The 18,595-nt window shown below is 33.9% G+C and overlaps 1 long non-coding RNA gene across 1 annotated transcript in view; it reads left to right on the forward strand.

The window, feature by feature from the left end:
* Positions 1 to 494: 494 nt before the first annotated feature.
* The window catches only part of LOC143363183 (uncharacterized), an 86,823-nt gene continuing 68,722 nt past the window's right edge, over positions 495 to 18,595 (forward strand). Inside the window, exon 1 of the long non-coding RNA XR_013083764.1 lies at positions 495 to 530. This is a non-coding gene — a long non-coding RNA (uncharacterized LOC143363183). The remainder of the gene's footprint in view (positions 531 to 18,595) is intronic.

The raw sequence follows: 18,595 nt of genomic DNA on the forward strand, positions 1-18,595 counted from the left end.
CAATCCGCCTAGGTAAGGGGCCACTTCTGTAAGGTCCTGGTCTGCGCAGGGACATGATCGTATGCAGGAAAAAGAAGGAGATATTGGTGGATGATTCGCTTCCTTGTTGGTCTAGTGATGGGATATTGATCGGATTTGTTGACGCAGGCGCGACGATTGTAGCATGAGTAAAGTACAATTTTGGCTAAAATGGGGTACTTTAGTCATCCCGTATAATTTCGCAAAATGATTTGATTATGAAAAATGAATGTATAACATGTGTATGCCAATCAAATGGTAATAATAATTTATCAAAAATATGTAACACGCTTGTTTCGTCGTCACGTCCTGGACACTTCCAGTTTTTCCTGCCAATAATAGTACCCCACTACTGTCGTCACAATATAGATACATTACTGCGCCGGACGCGCATGCGCAAAAACCCCGACGAAAATCCCCCCACTGAAGTAGTCAGGTCATCCGGCTGACGGAGCTTGCGAGTTAGTCTTGCCGAAGCCGTCGAACCGTCGAACCCGATCTACGCGATGAAGGTATGTAACTTTTTAAGTTTTATATAAAAATGTTGTTTAACCCTTTGCACTCGAAGCTATTTTAATTCCAAAATGAAACATTTCTTCCGACCTAGAATATTGCCCTCCTATATATTTTTTTTTCATGTTATATATACGAAAATAGTGCAACTTACTCGTACAATACCGAATGTTTAGTAATTTATTAAATACAAACAAATTTGATAATGTAAAAAATATTTTGAATAATGATACAACAATTTTTAGTGGTGCATTACAGTCATCATTCGAGTGCTAAGGGTTAATAAGACTTTTGGACAACCCCACCCCGAACCGCTCTTTTCGAAATATGACATAGATTATTCTAGTCCTTTTTTACATGCTGCACACGAAATGTTGTCGTTTTTGGCGCAAATGTCATCTTATTTATTTAATATATGTTATTTACCCGGCTACCCGAGTGCCCAGGAGATGCCCCCGCGCCGCACCGATTTTGATAAAATTTAAATATACTGTAAAACTCAATATTCTGAACTTTCTCCTATACATATAACCGCTGTTCAGCATTAATTTATGAAATATTCGCGAAAAACTGGAGTTACTACTACATTGAATTTTGCCTGTATGTGTACGTCCGAGGGGTGCGTATGTGTCAGCATGGTACGATCGCGCGACTATTTCTACAGATATATCACGGTGTTTGTGCCCTTCGGCGGCCGTTGTCACAACGAAGTGCGTCGCGGCGATCGATTTCTTCGGTTGTTTTCCCCTGAAAGTCGCGTCGCGGACGTCGCGTTTTTTTGTGTCGACCTACCTCGCTACTAACGCCATTTCTCGACGTGCCGGGTGTAAGTACGTATTATCGGGTTTGGTTTGGACTACATTTGGATTAGTTTTCGAGGTAGGTTTGAGTTAGTCTTGAGTTAGATTCAAAATTTACTGTGCAAAATTCAATGTTAGTGTATATCACCATATAAAATATATTTCTTTTGCAAAAAATTTATATTAGGATGAAAATTGACATGAATAATCATATAATAATCATTTTTATGCATAATACAATTTTGTAAAAATTATATATCAATCATTTTTATGTATTCTTAATTTGTTTTTAATATATGTTTTACACCTATTGGAAAAGTAATAAGAATGTAAGGATAGATCGAAATTGTTTATAGCGAATAGCGATTTGTTAAGTTTGCTAATTTTGTTTACATTGAATGTTTTTAAAAATAAATTCTTTGTTAAATTTATTAATTATATTGGTAAATTTAATTTTCTGTAAACAATTTCCGATATATATTTATACATTAATAACCAAATTACGAGGAGTGCCCGAAAACAGGCCATTTGTCCGCACTGTGCGGCGGTCTCTTTATTTTCCGAGATATTCGAAAAAAACTGTCTATTTTGATGAAAAATTCTGCCTATTTTGAATGACCGAATTTGTTCTTTAGGGTGGGGGAGGGTTCTTTCGTTAATACCTACAATGCACAACAAACTTTCGTTAATACACCCTATGAAAGTATCGAGTCGATGGGGTCAATGTTCTTCCACTTTGCAATCAAATTCGCAGAAGTTATTTATTCATGATCACTATAAGTTGTTTCTATATATGTATTCATTGAGTGATACATGTTATTATTTATTTTCAGTGTTTTCAAATGGGTGAGGTTGGCCAACGGATGCAATGCTGGTTCGCTCTTTACCTCACGCACTGGTTCCTCGGTCACCCCAGGGTCTCATGTTTTGTTTTCAACGGTTAAGAAGTAGTTTTGCAGGTATTTCCTCATTATTTCTTTATCAATGTTTTAATTTGAATAGATTTTGTTTTCTTGAATTTGGAATTTATAGAATACGAGTCTTAGGGATTGCTATTCCCTTATAACTTCTGCGAAATATATTCTTTACGTTCCATGAGTTTTAGCGCCTTATATATATATACATTAATATATGAAGGGAGGTATGAAATTATTGAGTCGAAGTGGTCAATGTTTTTTCACTTTGCAATCAAATTCACAGAAGTTATTTATTCATGATCACTATAAGTTGTTTCTATATATGTATTCATTGAGTGATACATGTTCTTATTTATTTTCAGTGTTTTCAAATGGGTGAGGTTGGCCAACGGATGCAATGCTGGTTCGCTCTTTACCTCGCGCACTGGTTCCTCGGTCACCCCAGGGTCTCATGTTTTGTTTTCAACGGTTAAGAAGTAGTTTTGCAGGTATTTCCTCATTATTTCTTTATCAATGTTTTAATTTGAATAGATTTTGTTTTCTTGAATTTGGAATTTATAGGATACGAGTCTTAGGGATTGCTATTCCCTTATAACTTCTGCGAAATATATTCTTTACGTTCCATGAGTTTTAGCGCCTTATATATATATACATTAATATATGAAGGGAGGTATGAAATTATTGAGTCGAAGTGGTCAATGTTTTTTCACTTTGCAATCAAATTCACAGAAGTTATTTATTCATGATCACTATAAGTTGTTTCTATATATGTATTCATTGAGTGATACATGTTATTATTTATTTTCAGTGTTTTCAAATGGGTGAGGTTGGCCAACGGATGCAATGCTGGTTCGCTCTTTACCTCACGCACTGGTTCCTCGGTCACCCCAGGGTCTCATGTTTCGTTTTCAACGGTTAAGAAGTAGTTTTGCAGGTATTTCCTCATTATTTCTTTATCAATGTTTTAATTTGAATAGATTTTGTTTTCTTGAATTTGGAATTTATAGGATACGAGTCTTAGGGATTGCTATTCCCTTATAACTTCTGCGAAATATATTCTTTACGTTCCATGAGTTTTAGCGCCTTATATATATATACATTAATATATGAAGGGAGGTATGAAATTATTGAGTCGAAGTGGTCAATGTTTTTTCACTTTGCAATCAAATTCACAGAAGTTATTTATTCATGATCACTATAAGTTGTTTCTATATATGTATTCATTGAGTGATACATGTTATTATTTATTTCCAGTGTTTTCAAATGGGTGAGGTTGGCCAACGGATGCAATGCTGGTTCGCTCTTTACCTCACGCACTCGTTCGTCGGTCACCCCAGGGTCTCATGTTTCGTTTTCAACGGTTAAGAAGTAGTTTTGCAGGTATTTCCTCATTATTTCTTTATCAATGTTTTAATTTGAATAGATTTTGTTTTCTTGAATTTGGAATTTATAGGATACGGGTCTTAGGGATTGCTATTCCCTTATAACTTCTGCGAAATATATTCTTTACGTTCCATGAGTTTTAGCGCCTTATATATATATACATTAATATATGAAGGGAGGTATGAAATTATTGAGTCAAAGTGGTCAATGTTTTTTCACTTTGCAATGAAATTCACAGAAGTTATTTATTCATGATCACTATAAGTTGTTTCTATATATGTATTCATTGAGTGATACATGTTCTTATTTATTTTCAGTGTTTTCAAATGGGTGAGGTTGGCCAACGGATGCAATGCTGGTTCGCTCTTTACCTCACGCACTGGTTCCTCGGTCACCCCAGGGTCTCATGTTTCGTTTTCAACGGTTAAGAAGTAGTTTTGCAGGTATTTCCTCATTATTTCTTTATCAATGTTTTAATTTGAATAGATTTTGTTTTCTTGAATTTGGAATTTATAGGATACGAGTCTTAGGGATTGCTATTCCCTTATAACTTCTGCGAAATATATTCTTTACGTTCCATGAGTTTTAGCGCCTTATATATATATACATTAATATATGAAGGGAGGTATGAAATTATTGAGTCGAAGTGGTCAATGTTTTTTCACTTTGCAATCAAATTCACAGAAGTTATTTATTCATGATCACTATAAGTTGTTTCTATATATGTATTCATTGAGTGATACATGTTATTATTTATTTTCAGTGTTTTCAAATGGGTGAGGTTGGCCAACGGATGCAATGCTGGTTCGCTCTTTACCTCACGCACTGGTTCCTCGGTCACCCCAGGGTCTCATGTTTCGTTTTCAACGGTTAAGAAGTAGTTTTGCAGGTATTTCCTCATTATTTCTTTATCAATGTTTTAATTTGAATAGATTTTGTTTTCTTGAATTTGGAATTTATAGGATCCGAGTCTTAGGGATTGCTATTCCCTTATAACTTCTGCGAAATATATTCTTTACGTTCCATGAGTTTTAGCGCCTTATATATATATATACATTAATATATGAAGGGAGGTATGAAATTATTGAGTCGAAGTGGTCAATGTTTTTTCACTTTGCAATCAAATTCACAGAAGTTATTTATTCATGATCACTATAAGTTGTTTCTATATATGTATTCATTGAGTGATACATGTTATTATTTATTTCCAGTGTTTTCAAATGGGTGAGGTTGGCCAACGGATGCAATGCTGGTTCGCTCTTTACCTCACGCACTGGTTCCTCGGTCACCCCAGGGTCTCATGTTTCGTTTTCAACGGTTAAGAAGTAGTTTTGCAGGTATTTCCTCATTATTTCTTTATCAATGTTTTAATTTGAATAGATTTTGTTTTCTTGAATTTGGAATTTATAGGATACGAGTCTTAGGGATTGCTATTCCCTTATAACTTCTGCGAAATATATTCTTTACGTTCCATGAGTTTTAGCGCCTTATATATATATATACATTAATATATGAAGGGAGGTATGAAATTATTGAGTCGAAGTGGTCAATGTTTTTTCACTTTGCAATCAAATTCACAGAAGTTATTTATTCATGATCACTATAAGTTGTTTCTATATATGTATTCATTGAGTGATACATGTTATTATTTATTTTCAGTGTTTTCAAATGGGTGAGGTTGGCCAACGGATGCAATGCTGGTTCGCTCTTTACCTCACGCACTGGTTCCTCGGTCAACCCAGGGTCTCATGTTTCGTTTTCAACGGTTAAGAAGTAGTTTTGCAGGTATTTCCTCATTATTTCTTTATCAATGTTTTAATTTGAATAGATTTTGTTTTCTTGAATTTGGAATTTATAGGATACGAGTCTTAGGGATTGCTATCCCCTTATAACTTCTGCGAAATATATTCTTTACGTTCCATGAGTTTTAGCGCCTTATATATATATACATTAATATATGAAGGGAGGTATGAAATTATTGAGTCGAAGTGGTCAATGTTTTTTCACTTTGCAATCAAATTCACAGAAGTTATTTATTCATGATCACTATAAGTTGTTTCTATATATGTATTCATTGAGTGATACATGTTATTATTTATTTTCAGTGTTTTCAAATGGGTGAGGTTCGCCAACGGATGCAGTGCTGGTTCGCTCTTTACCTCACGCACTGGTTCCTCGGTCACCCCAGGGCCTCATGTTTCGTTTTCAACGGTTAAGAAGTAATTTTGCAGGTATTTCCTCATTATTTCTTTATCAATGTTTTAATTTGAATAGATTTTGTTTTCTTGAATTTGGAATTTATAGGATACGGGTCTTAGGGATTGCTATTCCCTTATAACTTCTGCGAAATATATTCTTTACGTTCCATGAGTTTTAGCGCCTTATATATATATACATTAATATATGAAGGGAGGTATGAAATTATTGAGTCAAAGTGGTCAATGTTTTTTCACTTTGCAATGAAATTCACAGAAGTTATTTATTCATGATCACTATAAGTTGTTTCTATATATGTATTCATTGAGTGATACATGTTCTTATTTATTTTCAGTGTTTTCAAATGGGTGAGGTTGGCCAACGGATGCAATGCTGGTTCGCTCTTTACCTCGCGCACTGGTTCCTCGGTCACCCCAGGGTCTCATGTTTCGTTTTCAACGGTTAAGAAGTAGTTTTGCAGATATTTCCTCATTATTTCTTTATCAATGTTTTAATTTGAATAGATTTTGTTTTCTTGAATTTGGAATTTATAGGATACGAGTCTTAGGGATTGCTATTCCCTTATAACTTCTGCGAAATATATTCTTTACGTTCCATGAGTTTTAGCGCCTTATATATATATACATTAATATATGAAGGGAGGTATGAAATTATTGAGTCGAAGTGGTCAATGTTTTTTCACTTTGCAATCAAATTCACAGAAGTTATTTATTCATGATCACTATAAGTTGTTTCTATATATGTATTCATTGAGTGATACATGTTATTATTTATTTTCAGTGTTTTCAAATGGGTGAGGTTGGCCAACGGATGCAATGCTGGTTCGCTCTTTACCTCACGCACTGGTTCCTCGGTCACCCCAGGGTCTCATGTTTCGTTTTCAACGGTTAAGAAGTAGTTTTGCAGGTATTTCCTCATTATTTCTTTATCAATGTTTTAATTTGAATAGATTTTGTTTTCTTGAATTTGGAATTTATAGGATACGAGTCTTAGGGATTGCTATTCCCTTATAACTTCTGCGAAATATATTCTTTACGTTCCATGAGTTTTAGCGCCTTATATATATATACATTAATATATGAAGGGAGGTATGAAATTATTGAGTCGAAGTGGTCAATGTTTTTTCACTTTGCAATCAAATTCACAGAAGTTATTTATTCATGATCACTATAAGTTGTTTCTATATATGTATTCATTGAGTGATACATGTTATTATTTATTTCCAGTGTTTTCAAATGGGTGAGGTTGGCCAACGGATGCAATGCTGGTTCGCTCTTTACCTCACGCACTCGTTCGTCGGTCACCCCAGGGTCTCATGTTTCGTTTTCAACGGTTAAGAAGTAGTTTTGCAGGTATTTCCTCATTATTTCTTTATCAATGTTTTAATTTGAATAGATTTTGTTTTCTTGAATTTGGAATTTATAGGATACGGGTCTTAGGGATTGCTATTCCCTTATAACTTCTGCGAAATATATTCTTTACGTTCCATGAGTTTTAGCGCCTTATATATATATACATTAATATATGAAGGGAGGTATGAAATTATTGAGTCAAAGTGGTCAATGTTTTTTCACTTTGCAATGAAATTCACAGAAGTTATTTATTCATGATCACTATAAGTTGTTTCTATATATGTATTCATTGAGTGATACATGTTCTTATTTATTTTCAGTGTTTTCAAATGGGTGAGGTTGGCCAACGGATGCAATGCTGGTTCGCTCTTTACCTCACGCACTGGTTCCTCGGTCACCCCAGGGTCTCATGTTTCGTTTTCAACGGTTAAGAAGTAGTTTTGCAGGTATTTCCTCATTATTTCTTTATCAATGTTTTAATTTGAATAGATTTTGTTTTCTTGAATTTGGAATTTATAGGATACGAGTCTTAGGGATTGCTATTCCCTTATAACTTCTGCGAAATATATTCTTTACGTTCCATGAGTTTTAGCGCCTTATATATATATACATTAATATATGAAGGGAGGTATGAAATTATTGAGTCGAAGTGGTCAATGTTTTTTCACTTTGCAATCAAATTCACAGAAGTTATTTATTCATGATCACTATAAGTTGTTTCTATATATGTATTCATTGAGTGATACATGTTATTATTTATTTTCAGTGTTTTCAAATGGGTGAGGTTGGCCAACGGATGCAATGCTGGTTCGCTCTTTACCTCACGCACTGGTTCCTCGGTCACCCCAGGGTCTCATGTTTCGTTTTCAACGGTTAAGAAGTAGTTTTGCAGGTATTTCCTCATTATTTCTTTATCAATGTTTTAATTTGAATAGATTTTGTTTTCTTGAATTTGGAATTTATAGGATCCGAGTCTTAGGGATTGCTATTCCCTTATAACTTCTGCGAAATATATTCTTTACGTTCCATGAGTTTTAGCGCCTTATATATATATACATTAATATATGAAGGGAGGTATGAAATTATTGAGTCGAAGTGGTCAATGTTTTTTCACTTTGCAATCAAATTCACAGAAGTTATTTATTCATGATCACTATAAGTTGTTTCTATATATGTATTCATTGAGTGATACATGTTATTATTTATTTCCAGTGTTTTCAAATGGGTGAGGTTGGCCAACGGATGCAATGCTGGTTCGCTCTTTACCTCACGCACTGGTTCCTCGGTCACCCCAGGGTCTCATGTTTCGTTTTCAACGGTTAAGAAGTAGTTTTGCAGGTATTTCCTCATTATTTCTTTATCAATGTTTTAATTTGAATAGATTTTGTTTTCTTGAATTTGGAATTTATAGGATACGAGTCTTAGGGATTGCTATTCCCTTATAACTTCTGCGAAATATATTCTTTACGTTCCATGAGTTTTAGCGCCTTATATATATATATACATTAATATATGAAGGGAGGTATGAAATTATTGAGTCGAAGTGGTCAATGTTTTTTCACTTTGCAATCAAATTCACAGAAGTTATTTATTCATGATCACTATAAGTTGTTTCTATATATGTATTCATTGAGTGATACATGTTATTATTTATTTTCAGTGTTTTCAAATGGGTGAGGTTGGCCAACGGATGCAATGCTGGTTCGCTCTTTACCTCACGCACTGGTTCCTCGGTCAACCCAGGGTTTCATGTTTCGTTTTCAACGGTTAAGAAGTAGTTTTGCAGGTATTTCCTCATTATTTCTTTATCAATGTTTTAATTTGAATAGATTTTGTTTTCTTGAATTTGGAATTTATAGGATACGAGTCTTAGGGATTGCTATCCCCTTATAACTTCTGCGAAATATATTCTTTACGTTCCATGAGTTTTAGCGCCTTATATATATATACATTAATATATGAAGGGAGGTATGAAATTATTGAGTCGAAGTGGTCAATGTTTTTTCACTTTGCAATCAAATTCACAGAAGTTATTTATTCATGATCACTATAAGTTGTTTCTATATATGTATTCATTGAGTGATACATGTTATTATTTATTTTCAGTGTTTTCAAATGGGTGAGGTTCGCCAACGGATGCAGTGCTGGTTCGCTCTTTACCTCACGCACTGGTTCCTCGGTCACCCCAGGGTCTCATGTTTCGTTTTCAACGGTTAAGAAGTAGTTTTGCAGGTATTTCCTCATTATTTCTTTATCAATGTTTTAATTTGAATAGATTTTGTTTTCTTGAATTTGGAATTTATAGGATACGAGTCTTAGGGATTGCTATTCCCTTATAACTTCTGCGAAATATATTCTTTACGTTCCATGAGTTTTAGCGCCTTATATATATATACATTAATATATGAAGGGAGGTATGAAATTATTGAGTCGAAGTGGTCAATGTTTTTTCACTTTGCAATCAAATTCACAGAAGTTATTTATTCATGATCACTATAAGTTGTTTCTATATATGTATTCATTGAGTGATACATGTTATTATTTATTTCCAGTGTTTTCAAATGGGTGAGGTTGGCCAACGGATGCAATGCTGGTTCGCTCTTTACCTCACGCACTCGTTCGTCGGTCACCCCAGGGTCTCATGTTTCGTTTTCAACGGTTAAGAAGTAGTTTTGCAGGTATTTCCTCATTATTTCTTTATCAATGTTTTAATTTGAATAGATTTTGTTTTCTTGAATTTGGAATTTATAGGATACGGGTCTTAGGGATTGCTATTCCCTTATAACTTCTGCGAAATATATTCTTTACGTTCCATGAGTTTTAGCGCCTTATATATATATACATTAATATATGAAGGGAGGTATGAAATTATTGAGTCAAAGTGGTCAATGTTTTTTCACTTTGCAATGAAATTCACAGAAGTTATTTATTCATGATCACTATAAGTTGTTTCTATATATGTATTCATTGAGTGATACATGTTCTTATTTATTTTCAGTGTTTTCAAATGGGTGAGGTTGGCCAACGGATGCAATGCTGGTTCGCTCTTTACCTCACGCACTGGTTCCTCGGTCACCCCAGGGTCTCATGTTTCGTTTTCAACGGTTAAGAAGTAGTTTTGCAGGTATTTCCTCATTATTTCTTTATCAATGTTTTAATTTGAATAGATTTTGTTTTCTTGAATTTGGAATTTATAGGATACGAGTCTTAGGGATTGCTATTCCCTTATAACTTCTGCGAAATATATTCTTTACGTTCCATGAGTTTTAGCGCCTTATATATATATACATTAATATATGAAGGGAGGTATGAAATTATTGAGTCGAAGTGGTCAATGTTTTTTCACTTTGCAATCAAATTCACAGAAGTTATTTATTCATGATCACTATAAGTTGTTTCTATATATGTATTCATTGAGTGATACATGTTATTATTTATTTTCAGTGTTTTCAAATGGGTGAGGTTGGCCAACGGATGCAATGCTGGTTCGCTCTTTACCTCACGCACTGGTTCCTCGGTCACCCCAGGGTCTCATGTTTCGTTTTCAACGGTTAAGAAGTAGTTTTGCAGGTATTTCCTCATTATTTCTTTATCAATGTTTTAATTTGAATAGATTTTGTTTTCTTGAATTTGGAATTTATAGGATCCGAGTCTTAGGGATTGCTATTCCCTTATAACTTCTGCGAAATATATTCTTTACGTTCCATGAGTTTTAGCGCCTTATATATATATATACATTAATATATGAAGGGAGGTATGAAATTATTGAGTCGAAGTGGTCAATGTTTTTTCACTTTGCAATCAAATTCACAGAAGTTATTTATTCATGATCACTATAAGTTGTTTCTATATATGTATTTATTGAGTGATACATGTTATTATTTATTTCCAGTGTTTTCAAATGGGTGAGGTTGGCCAACGGATGCAATGCTGGTTCGCTCTTTACCTCACGCACTGGTTCCTCGGTCACCCCAGGGTCTCATGTTTCGTTTTCAACGGTTAAGAAGTAGTTTTGCAGGTATTTCCTCATTATTTCTTTATCAATGTTTTAATTTGAATAGATTTTGTTTTCTTGAATTTGGAATTTATAGGATACGAGTCTTAGGGATTGCTATTCCCTTATAACTTCTGCGAAATATATTCTTTACGTTCCATGAGTTTTAGCGCCTTATATATATATATACATTAATATATGAAGGGAGGTATGAAATTATTGAGTCGAAGTGGTCAATGTTTTTTCACTTTGCAATCAAATTCACAGAAGTTATTTATTCATGATCACTATAAGTTGTTTCTATATATGTATTCATTGAGTGATACATGTTATTATTTATTTTCAGTGTTTTCAAATGGGTGAGGTTGGCCAACGGATGCAATGCTGGTTCGCTCTTTACCTCACGCACTGGTTCCTCGGTCAACCCAGGGTCTCATGTTTCGTTTTCAACGGTTAAGAAGTAGTTTTGCAGGTATTTCCTCATTATTTCTTTATCAATGTTTTAATTTGAATAGATTTTGTTTTCTTGAATTTGGAATTTATAGGATACGAGTCTTAGGGATTGCTATCCCCTTATAACTTCTGCGAAATATATTCTTTACGTTCCATGAGTTTTAGCGCCTTATATATATATACATTAATATATGAAGGGAGGTATGAAATTATTGAGTCGAAGTGGTCAATGTTTTTTCACTTTGCAATCAAATTCACAGAAGTTATTTATTCATGATCACTATAAGTTGTTTCTATATATGTATTCATTGAGTGATACATGTTATTATTTATTTTCAGTGTTTTCAAATGGGTGAGGTTCGCCAACGGATGCAGTGCTGGTTCGCTCTTTACCTCACGCACTGGTTCCTCGGTCACCCCAGGGCCTCATGTTTCGTTTTCAACGGTTAAGAAGTAATTTTGCAGGTATTTCCTCATTATTTCTTTATCAATGTTTTAATTTGAATAGATTTTGTTTTCTTGAATTTGGAATTTATAGGATACGGGTCTTAGGGATTGCTATTCCCTTATAACTTCTGCGAAATATATTCTTTACGTTCCATGAGTTTTAGCGCCTTATATATATATACATTAATATATGAAGGGAGGTATGAAATTATTGAGTCAAAGTGGTCAATGTTTTTTCACTTTGCAATGAAATTCACAGAAGTTATTTATTCATGATCACTATAAGTTGTTTCTATATATGTATTCATTGAGTGATACATGTTCTTATTTATTTTCAGTGTTTTCAAATGGGTGAGGTTGGCCAACGGATGCAATGCTGGTTCGCTCTTTACCTCGCGCACTGGTTCCTCGGTCACCCCAGGGTCTCATGTTTCGTTTTCAACGGTTAAGAAGTAGTTTTGCAGATATTTCCTCATTATTTCTTTATCAATGTTTTAATTTGAATAGATTTTGTTTTCTTGAATTTGGAATTTATAGGATACGAGTCTTAGGGATTGCTATTCCCTTATAACTTCTGCGAAATATATTCTTTACGTTCCATGAGTTTTAGCGCCTTATATATATATACATTAATATATGAAGGGAGGTATGAAATTATTGAGTCGAAGTGGTCAATGTTTTTTCACTTTGCAATCAAATTCACAGAAGTTATTTATTCATGATCACTATAAGTTGTTTCTATATATGTATTCATTGAGTGATACATGTTATTATTTATTTTCAGTGTTTTCAAATGGGTGAGGTTGGCCAACGGATGCAATGCTGGTTCGCTCTTTACCTCACGCACTGGTTCCTCGGTCACCCCAGGGTCTCATGTTTCGTTTTCAACGGTTAAGAAGTAGTTTTGCAGGTATTTCCTCATTATTTCTTTATCAATGTTTTAATTTGAATAGATTTTGTTTTCTTGAATTTGGAATTTATAGGATACGAGTCTTAGGGATTGCTATTCCCTTATAACTTCTGCGAAATATATTCTTTACGTTCCATGAGTTTTAGCGCCTTATATATATATACATTAATATATGAAGGGAGGTATGAAATTATTGAGTCGAAGTGGTCAATGTTTTTTCACTTTGCAATCAAATTCACAGAAGTTATTTATTCATGATCACTATAAGTTGTTTCTATATATGTATTCATTGAGTGATACATGTTATTATTTATTTCCAGTGTTTTCAAATGGGTGAGGTTGGCCAACGGATGCAATGCTGGTTCGCTCTTTACCTCACGCACTCGTTCCTCGGTCACCCCAGGGTCTCATGTTTCGTTTTCAACGGTTAAGAAGTAGTTTTGCAGGTATTTCCTCATTATTTCTTTATCAATGTTTTAATTTGAATAGATTTTGTTTTCTTGAATTTGGAATTTATAGGATACGGGTCTTAGGGATTGCTATTCCCTTATAACTTCTGCGAAATATATTCTTTACGTTCCATGAGTTTTAGCGCCTTATATATATATACATTAATATATGAAGGGAGGTATGAAATTATTGAGTCAAAGTGGTCAATGTTTTTTCACTTTGCAATGAAATTCACAGAAGTTATTTATTCATGATCACTATAAGTTGTTTCTATATATGTATTCATTGAGTGATACATGTTCTTATTTATTTTCAGTGTTTTCAAATGGGTGAGGTTGGCCAACGGATGCAATGCTGGTTCGCTCTTTACCTCACGCACTGGTTCCTCGGTCACCCCAGGGTCTCATGTTTCGTTTTCAACGGTTAAGAAGTAGTTTTGCAGGTATTTCCTCATTATTTCTTTATCAATGTTTTAATTTGAATAGATTTTGTTTTCTTGAATTTGGAATTTATAGGATACGAGTCTTAGGGATTGCTATTCCCTTATAACTTCTGCGAAATATATTCTTTACGTTCCATGAGTTTTAGCGCCTTATATATATATACATTAATATATGAAGGGAGGTATGAAATTATTGAGTCGAAGTGGTCAATGTTTTTTCACTTTGCAATCAAATTCACAGAAGTTATTTATTCATGATCACTATAAGTTGTTTCTATATATGTATTCATTGAGTGATACATGTTATTATTTATTTTCAGTGTTTTCAAATGGGTGAGGTTGGCCAACGGATGCAATGCTGGTTCGCTCTTTACCTCACGCACTGGTTCCTCGGTCACCCCAGGGTCTCATGTTTCGTTTTCAACGGTTAAGAAGTAGTTTTGCAGGTATTTCCTCATTATTTCTTTATCAATGTTTTAATTTGAATAGATTTTGTTTTCTTGAATTTGGAATTTATAGGATCCGAGTCTTAGGGATTGCTATTCCCTTATAACTTCTGCGAAATATATTCTTTACGTTCCATGAGTTTTAGCGCCTTATATATATATACATTAATATATGAAGGGAGGTATGAAATTATTGAGTCGAAGTGGTCAATGTTTTTTCACTTTGCAATCAAATTCACAGAAGTTATTTATTCATGATCACTATAAGTTGTTTCTATATATGTATTCATTGAGTGATACATGTTATTATTTATTTCCAGTGTTTTCAAATGGGTGAGGTTGGCCAACGGATGCAATGCTGGTTCGCTCTTTACCTCACGCACTGGTTCCTCGGTCACCCCAGGGTCTCATGTTTCGTTTTCAACGGTTAAGAAGTAGTTTTGCAGGTATTTCCTCATTATTTCTTTATCAATGTTTTAATTTGAATAGATTTTGTTTTCTTGAATTTGGAATTTATAGGATACGGGTCTTAGGGATTGCTATTCCCTTATAACTTCTGCGAAATATATTCTTTACGTTCCATGAGTTTTAGCGCCTTATATATATATACATTAATATATGAAGGGAGGTATGAAATTATTGAGTCGAAGTGGTCAATGTTTTTTCACTTTGCAATCAAATTCACAGAAGTTATTTATTCATGATCACTATAAGTTGTTTCTATATATGTATTCATTGAGTGATACATGTTATTATTTATTTTCAGTGTTTTCAAATGGGTGAGGTTCGCCAACGGATGCAGTGCTGGTTCGCTCTTTACCTCACGCACTGGTTCCTCGGTCACCCCAGGGCCTCATGTTTCGTTTTCAACGGTTAAGAAGTAATTTTGCAGGTATTTCCTCATTATTTCTTTATCAATGTTTTAATTTGAATAGATTTTGTTTTCTTGAATTTGGAATTTATAGGATACGGGTCTTAGGGATTGCTATTCCCTTATAACTTCTGCGAAATATATTCTTTACGTTCCATGAGTTTTAGCGCCTTATATATATATACATTAATATATGAAGGGAGGTATGAAATTATTGAGTCGAAGTGGTCAATGTTTTTTCACTTTGCAATCAAATTCACAGAAGTTATTTATTCATGATCACTATAAGTTGTTTCTATATATGTATTCATTGAGTGATACATGTTATTATTTATTTTCAGTGTTTTCAAATGGGTGAGGTTCGCCAACGGATGCAGTGCTGGTTCGCTCTTTACCTCACGCACTGGTTCCTCGGTCACCCCAGGGCCTCATGTTTCGTTTTCAACGGTTAAGAAGTAATTTTGCAGGTATTTCCTCATTATTTCTTTATCAATGTTTTAATTTGAATAGATTTTGTTTTCTTGAATTTGGAATTTATAGGATACGGGTCTTAGGGATTGCTATTCCCTTATAACTTCTGCGAAATATATTCTTTACGTTCCATGAGTTTTAGCGCCTTATATATATATACATTAATATATGAAGGGAGGTATGAAATTATTGAGTCGAAGTGGTCAATGTTTTTTCACTTTGCAATCAAATTCACAGAAGTTATTTATTCATGATCACTATAAGTTGTTTCTATATATGTATTCATTGAGTGATACATGTTATTATTTATTTCCAGTGTTTTCAAATGGGTGAGGTTGGCCAACGGATGCGATGCTGGTTCGCTCTTTACCTCACGCACTGGTTCCTCGGTCACCCCAGGGTCTCATGTTTCCTTTTCAACGGTTAAGAAGTAATTTTGCAGGTATTTCCTCATTATTTCTTTATCAATGTTTTAATTTGAATAGATTTTGTTTTCTTGAATTTGGAATTTATAGGATACGGGTCTTAGGGATTGCTATTCCCTTATAACTTCTGCGAAATATATTCTTTACGTTCCTTGAGTTTTAGCGCTTTATATATATATATATATATATATATATATATATATATATATATATATATATATATGTGTGTATATATACACATTAATAACCAAATTACGAGAAGTGCCCAAAAACAGGCCATTAGTCCGCACAGTACTGCGGTATCTTTATTTTCCGAGATATTTGCAAAAAACTGTCTATTTTGATGAAAAATTTTGCCTATTTTGAATGACGGACTTTGTTCTTTAGGGCGGGGGAGGGTTCTTTCGTTAATGCCTACAATGCACAACAAACTTTCTTTAATACACCCTGTGAAAGTATCGAGTCGAAGGGGTCAATGTTCTTCCACTTTGCAATCAAATTCACAGAAGTAATTTTTTCATGATCACTATAAGCTGTTTCTGTACTATATGTATCGATTGCCAAATGATTCCTTCAAATATCTCGATGCTTTAAATTTGACTGTGAGTTCCGACCTGACATGAGTATAGAAATGCCGCGAGTGGAAATACTGGAACATTTCGGCAAGAAAAAAACGTAGATAAAACGAAAATATACGAAATAGACATAATAAAGGATTTATTTTGTACATATTAAGAAGCAATATTTTATTCACTATATTGTCTTTTAATCTATTTCTTTTTTTTTTTACTAATTATTTCGCCAGTCTTTGAGAATACTCTTTCGGAAGGAACAGATGTTGCCATAACACAAAGATACTCCTTTGCAAGCTTTGATAGTGTTACGTCCCAAGTGGGATGAATTACGATTTTAAGAGGATAGGACGCAGTTTCGAACCTACCTGCATACACCGGCTACGGTTCGGGAAATTGAGGATTATTTAAATATTCTTATTTTCAAAAAACAACAAAATTATTGATTTATTCAAAATGATGTGCTGAATCAGATATTTTAAATATGATTTTACAAATAGAGATTATATGTATAATAGTTAGTGCATAAACTAGATAGCTTACAAATATTTCGCTTTCGCGAAAGTCGCCGCTTTTCTGGATTCCTCGCAAGTTAGGGCGCTGGTATTTCAATTCGCTCGCAAGTCGGAAAGTCGGAGTCGCTTTGCTTGTAGGAGGGTCACTTGGCACCCTTTTTAATTAAAAAGCACTTCACCGCACTTTACGCCAGAAACCCGTGATTTATTTAAAACAGAACTGTTGTTTTATTGCGTGACAAACTTTCAAAACTTTGTAACGGAATGAACTGGACCGAACTCTATGACAGAATGATTGATCTTTGTTATATTGGTTCCCTTTTATAGGATGGACAGTCCTTTGTTTCAATAGGATGTTGATTTAATCTTCTAATTTTTCTATCTGTAATGCGCGTCACTCTTACCATGGGATCAGTGTGCCTTCTTGGAACTTACAAGGAGAGGCCACGTCCTTCGGGTCACCGATTCGGTTGAAACTTTGCACACTTATAGATCTCGTTCTCCTCTTTACGAATATATACCATTATAGGGGCAGATACCCAATACTTTTCGAGATATTGATGATTGAAGTTTCATTATTTCCCATGTAATGTCGTATTTTTTCTATCCTATAACAAGAGTCGATGTGGCGCAACGGTAGCGTGCCAAGTTTTCTGCCGGACGACCAGGGTTCAAATCCTGCCGACTAACGCATTTTTTTAAAAATTTCATTATGTTTTATCATTGCATATTTATATTATTAATTTCAAACGATTAAATTTCACGCATAAAATTGCATTTTGAATTACAAATAACATGTATTTCGTATTTCGCAATTCCATTTAAATTATATAATCAACACGGATCAGACAGGATGTCAGTATCAATCAACGTTCGAAAGGACAATAACATATAAGGGAGTAAAGACCGCACTTGTTTAAAAAAAGGTAGATGAACTACTCACACAAACGTAATAGTAACTTGTTCGAAATCCGGAAAGTTAACACAAGATATTTATAAAGAGTTCTTAAAATTTAATATATATATTTAATATATAAATTACTATTACTATTTAATTACTATTAATTATTATTTAATATATAACAATAGTAAATAATCCTGTTGTTAGTAAATAAATACATGTTATTTGTAATTCAAAATGCAATTTTATGCGTGAAATTTAATCGTTTGAAATTAATAATATAAATATGCAATGATAAAACATAATGAAATTTAAAAAAAATGCGTTAGTCGGCAGGATCTGAACCCTGGTCGTCCGGCTGAAAACTTGGCACGCTACCGTCGCGCCATATCGACTCTTGTTGTAAGCTAGAAAAAATACGACATTACATGGGAAATAATGAAACTTCAATCATCAATATCTTGAAAAGTATTGGGTATCTGCCCCTATAATGGTATA

Source organism: Halictus rubicundus, unplaced genomic scaffold (assembly GCF_050948215.1).
Source record: "Halictus rubicundus isolate RS-2024b unplaced genomic scaffold, iyHalRubi1_principal scaffold0027, whole genome shotgun sequence".
NCBI lineage: Eukaryota > Metazoa > Arthropoda > Insecta > Hymenoptera > Halictidae > Halictus > Halictus rubicundus.